Source organism: Corvus cornix, chromosome 4 (assembly GCF_000738735.6).
Source record: "Corvus cornix cornix isolate S_Up_H32 chromosome 4, ASM73873v5, whole genome shotgun sequence".
In the NCBI taxonomy this organism is placed as follows: Eukaryota; Metazoa; Chordata; class Aves; order Passeriformes; family Corvidae; genus Corvus; species Corvus cornix.
Genome location: NC_046334.1, coordinates 28,853,141 through 28,859,282, shown reverse-complemented (window position 1 = coordinate 28,859,282; position 6,142 = coordinate 28,853,141).

Below are 6,142 nucleotides of genomic sequence, written 5' to 3'. Positions count from 1 at the left end.
AACCCCCACTTGCATGAGCCTGGTTAAATGTAGGAGAAAGTAACTTTGCACTCAGTGAACAGGAAGCCCCTTGTTCCAGCACACCCAGGGTCACACAGTCACTGTTGCACAGCTCCTTTTGCCAGCCTTGAGGGGCAGAGGCACAAGGCACAGCAGCATCTCTTTGCCACCAAGGCAGCTGCCTCTGCCAGCTGGGCTGTCCTCAGCAGCAGATATGAATTGGTACAGCATGGGATGATACACAACAGCTTTTCTGCTTTCTCTCTCATGTCTTTAAAGGCCACTGATGATGCCAGTAATGGACTGCCTTTCACGGCTTGAATTTATGTTTTCAAGCTGCTGTGTAATCAGCTGAATGGGTGAAGGCCTTCTTCCCTTCTTTTGCTGCCACATAACTCACTTTTCTCTCCTATCTCTTGTCACCCTTACTCTTTTTTCTTTCAACTTTCTTGTCCTATGTAACTTTTCTTTACCTTGCTGAGCCTTATTGATAATGAAGCAACAATTTAAATAGTTGACAATTGCAAAGGTATTCCAGAATATTCTGTATCCTTGCCAGATGTGTTGCTAATTTAATGTTGTATATTACACTTAGCAATTCCTTCTTTGTTTTATTTAATTAAAGTTTAATTCCCACTAGTTGTAAAAAATACTATTTTTCTAACTCAGCTTGTGTTCTATCGTGAAACTGTATTTTCAGGTACAGTTTTATGTTTGTCCACAAGAATCCAGCTTAGAAAGGAGCCTAAATTCCATTTGCAAAAATGCACTGTACTGTCATATTTTAAGAGTAATGTAACAGTTCTTTATGGACAAAAGCACAGTCAATATCTTTTAGGTATTTTAATGAGATCTAGTCCCAGCTGAATAAATTAGTATTCAAGAAACTGAATTAAATTGAGATTCCCAACACCAAGGTTAGTGGTATGATTGACATGCCTGAGGGATGAGATGTCATCCAGAGGGATCTGAACCCTATGAACTTTGTGAGGTTCAACAGGGCCAAGTGCAAAGTGCTGCACCTGGGTCAGGGCAACCCCCAGTACCAACACAGGCTGGGAATGAACAGACTGAGAGCAGTCCTGCTGAGAAGGACTTCGGGGTGCTGGTGGGTGAGAGGTTGGACATGACCCAGCAATGGGCACTCAGCCCGGAGAGCCAGACGTGTCCTGGGCTGCATCCAAAGCAGTGTGGGCAGCAGGGCCAGGGAGGGGATTCTGCCCCTCTGCTCTGCTCTGCTCTGGTGAGACCCCACCTGCAGTGCTGCATCCAGCTCTGGATGGACATGGACCATGTTGGAGTGAATCCAGAGGAGGGCCACAAAGCTGATCAGAGGGCTAAAGCACCTCTCCTATAAAAACAGGCTGAGAGAGTTGAAACAGAGACAGATGTTCCCACCAAATAAGCAGGAGCTATCCCTGCCAATATCCTTCTGCACAACAGCAGTGACCTCCTCCCTCTCTCAGTTGTCCCCATGGCTAAGACCAGCTACAAACTCAGAAATGCCTCAAAACTTCTCTTAATGCAATACAGGTCAGCCAAACTAAGATCTCAGTGTTCAGGGCTATAGCTGCCCATCCTGCAGATACTATCTGATCTTCTCTGCTTCTGACCTGTCTCATGTAGGAACTCTTCATTCAAAGCATCTTTTCCTCCTCAAGAGAACTAGAGAGTTTAGCTAACAGAATGATTTGTTTCTGGGATCTTGTTTCAGCCTCCCAATACATTGTACTAGATGCCCCAAAGCAGTTAAGTAGGTAAAGAAAATCAAACTTCCCTGTAAAGGTAATGTCTACAGAGGGAAGCCAACACAGTATGAGTACTCCCTGGGACTCCTTGAAGCTCTAGATATGCTTGATGTTTGCTGTCTTTGGGACAGGGCAGCTTGGCTCTGTGTGGCACTGGATATGGTTTAGTGATGAACGCAGTGGTGCTAGATTAATGGCTGGACTTGATGATCTTAGAGGTCTCTTCCAACCTTAATGATTCTATGATTCTATTGAGAGGTACTGGCAGAGCTTAGCCCACTGCACCAAGCACTTAGACTACATTTGCCAATAGGGAGTTGGATGTGGAAAAGCAAAATGCTCAGCAGTGTGCAGGCTCACCTTCTGTTTCATGCAAATACAAAAAGAAGAATTTTGCTGTGTTTGTCTTTAGAGAAAATTGATTTGGAATGGCCTCCTACATGGCAGTTTGCTCTTTGCTTCCTTGGAATTCGTTTTTTTTTGCCTGTTTCAGACAGATGATCACACTGTGCACATACTACTGAAAATACAGAGTAAGTAATGCTTAACACCTACGGTCTGCTTTTGCTTTGCACTGAGCCACCCATAGGCAGACCCCTGCAAAACTGAAGAGAGGTTAGTGCAAAAAACAATCAAAATGCTGCCAATCACTGTGTATGAGCTATTCCCAGAAACACAGCTATCCACAATAAGGGAAACACATGGATAAACAAAGTAGTTTGAAATCCTGCCCCAATACTGCACATAGGACATGACTATGAGGTTGTAATAATGATGATAACACCATTTATCTGGCAGGGAGTTACTGTTTCCGTAAACCAGTATACTACTGAAAGAAGAGACCTGTGCCTCAAGATACTACAGTGGAAGTGGCAATTAAGAGTAGATAGCACATTGTCCTCTTTATGATAAACACAATTATATAACGTTATTATGCAGTGATATTTTTCATAGTCTGCTTTTGCATATGTGCCATTTTAGAAACACAATAAATAACTGGAGATGTTCTTCCCAGTAGATTGGACTGCCTGAGGTTATTCCCATACTAGAGATTCAGTTCTCATAAAGCTTTAAATTAACTGAGACCAAATAAAGGAAATCAAATGCACCATTAGAGGAATAGTAGAGGATTTATTTTCTCAAGGCAGTGCCCTACAGGATCTGTGCATCAATTGCAGATGTAAGTACAAAATGAACGCAGTGCATTCCAAGCTAAAGTGCGCTGGTAAATGGGAACTGCTAACAGTAGGCTGGATATATATTGCTTCACACCTGCTTCTCTGTCCTTCACCACGCAAAAAGGGACAGCTTTTCTTCTCAGTTCCTCCCAGTCTCACAATCCTTTTGCTTTTCCATGCTAAGGACAGAAACAAGGACAATGGAAAGAAAGACACAATAATCACTCACACTGAACTTCTTTCTCTCAGGTCTGTTTAAATTTTTTTCCCTCAGTTCTGTTGTGCTATCTGCTGACAGGAAAACAAAGGGTGTGGGTAGACTTAAAAAGGGGATTGATTAGTTTTGATGTGGGAATCAGAATTAAAATGCCAGCAACTACTGATGAAATTTCCTGCTTAATTTGTAAACTAGTGAAAGGAAGAAAAGTCATGAAAAGCTTGTGAGACAACTTGCAAGAGTGTGTTGATCTAGTCAACTATACTGAATCAAAACATTGTAGGTCTTCACAGAGAAAAGGAAAATATATGAGTAGTGCCTTCAAAATAGACATTTTCCAACAGGATGTTTCAGAGCGATCCGGAGGATTTACTTTTTATTCTCCTTCAATAAATTCACAATTAAAATCAGATTCTTCATCTCCATTAATCCTATCTGAGACTTCAAGTTTAGACTGTGAACACTTCACCTGTGTTCAGGAAACTGTAATTTTCTAAAGCAGTATTTCTTAAACCTTTTGCAGATGCATCTCCTTTTGCAGTTTACACAAGCCAGGATAAGAGCTACTTTTACCTGCTGACAGGACATCAGTCACACCACAATGGATATTAGACTCAATTGTGAGGATTTCTGACTTCTCCTCTTTGATCCCGAGTGACCACAACATACTGTTTGAGAAACATTGACTTGGAATATAAGAAATAAGAGGGTTATTTGTGCAGCTGCTGGTTTTTTTCTGCAATTCATAGAACAACATTGTTCACATGAAGTCCATCATCTCAAGATAACTATAAAGAAAATATACTTCATAACTATAACCCTCTAGAAAGTAAAATATTTTTGGGACTACTATGAACAAACCTGAATTCCCAGACAGTTCTGCTGTTTGAAGAATTCTACACAAGTTTATGGTGCCTCATTAGCAGGAAGCAGTTATCTTCAGTGCCAATGCTTGCCCAGATACGGTTCTGTTTAGCAGGAAAGCAGGAGAGAGATTCTGTGACCTAATGAAAAGTATTACAGAAAATAGTCCTAGCCCTTGCAGAAGCTTCCACAATAGAACCAGTCCAGAGAGTAGTGCTTAGAGGGAAGACACTGCATGGTTTGAAGTGTGTTATTGTACAGTTCACCCTAGACTGTAGATAAGATCTACAACTGGATACATTATAACTGGGAATTTTAAAGCAAGCAGCAAATGTTTACAAATGGAGAAAAAAAGTGTCACTGAACTACTCTCCAGTATGGGGGTTGTTTAATGAAGTGAGTGAAGGGATTTTCAGCTTTATAAAAGACATTTTTATAGTTGGACTGTGTTTGTTAAACTTGCATTAAATTAATCACTGGTGTAATCCCAATGACATTAGGCACTGAAATCAACCACTGGTTGGGGCTATCCAGTTACTACAACTTCAGTTAGATTAATTTCCTCACCCTGAGACTAATCAGGGAAGCACACAGGTCGCAAAGAGGGAAAAGAATGGATAAAATTGAGTAAAGACTGACGTTTCATTTAGATGTCTACACCCAAATTAAAGCCCCAAGTTAGCAGGTAGGTCTTAATGATGGAGGCACTGTTTTTCCATAGATATTTCACTCCCGGTCTTCACAAATCTGAGCACATCAGCTCTACAGAGTGCCCAAGTGACATCAGGGTCCAGAAATAAGCAGTCTTCTGGCTAAAATTCAGTGCAGTAGATATTTCTAGATTGCTGTAGATATCCTGAAATAAAATAATCTGACTGAAGAATATATTCCATCCCATTAAAACAGCAGGAAAAAAAAGCATCTGTGGGTGGATCATATAGGTGAATGACAGGGTTTGAACACCTTGTTGTGCCCTGGTCTGCTCAGTGGCCTTAGGGGATTGTTGTTTGATTCACTCTGGGTGGTGTGTGGGAGAAACAACAATATTCTCAGGAGCTTCAATGACAAACTTTTACTTGCAAACTTTAGAACACTAAGGTAGAATAAGGTACTTGGCAAATTTTAAAACAACATCCAGACAAAGTAAGGTACTTCATAAACTTTAACTTAGCAAATGTAAACTTATCCAACTTGAACTTACCCAGACACAAGGCACTTACTGAGGCATTGACTGGAATTTTTTAGTCTGGCTTACAATATATTTGGAGAAGAAGTTAGAATAAGACAGAGAGAAAGAAAGAAAGAAAAAGAAATGCTAAGAGTAGAAAAATATCCCCACCCATGGATTCAGCCACAAGACTAGATTGTTGCAATTTAGCTGTTGGTAAAAGTGATGGTCACAGTCTTGTTCTGTCAGAGGTGGGGAAAGCCCACAAAACATGAAGTCCAATGGGTTAATATACATTTAGGTTTAGGTGGAATGCCCAGGTACCTCCCCCTGAGTGGAGAGTTTTACACTGTCTGTTACAACAGTGTGGATCTGTTACAACACTGTGGATCATGCCCAGTCCTTTGGTGGAAGGCCCCAGAAATGAGTTTGGGGGCACTTTGGGGGTCTTTGATGGTTTATGAGCCCTTCTAAGATATGAAAGTGACCTCTCACATCAGTGCAGTTGAGCCAGTTATGCCCCATCAGAAGGGATGAATAATATGAATGTCCCAATACCTACCCGGGGATGGGAGGAAGTTTACACTGAGTCAGTTGTGTGGGGGAGGACATCGGCACGATAAAAAGCACTGTGAGATACCTCACAGGATCTGCTTCTTATCAGCCCTCTCCCCTTACCTGTCTCAAACCCCAGTTTCCTACTAAACAAAGGTTTGTTGTGGTCCTCCTCCGGTGCTCAGCCCTCTGCATCTGGGCTGTTTCCGCGCTCATCGTCAGCAAAGCAACCACGCCTTTTGCAAAAGGCCAATAGCTTGAGCCATTAACCATTAACTTTTCAGTCTCTCACACACCTATGGACAACCTTCAGGTTGCTTATGGAGGAGAGAAAATATTGTTTGTAGAGACATTTTTGGGAGTTATAAATATGTAAATGTGTTATTTATAGAATCTGAATAATGACTACTCC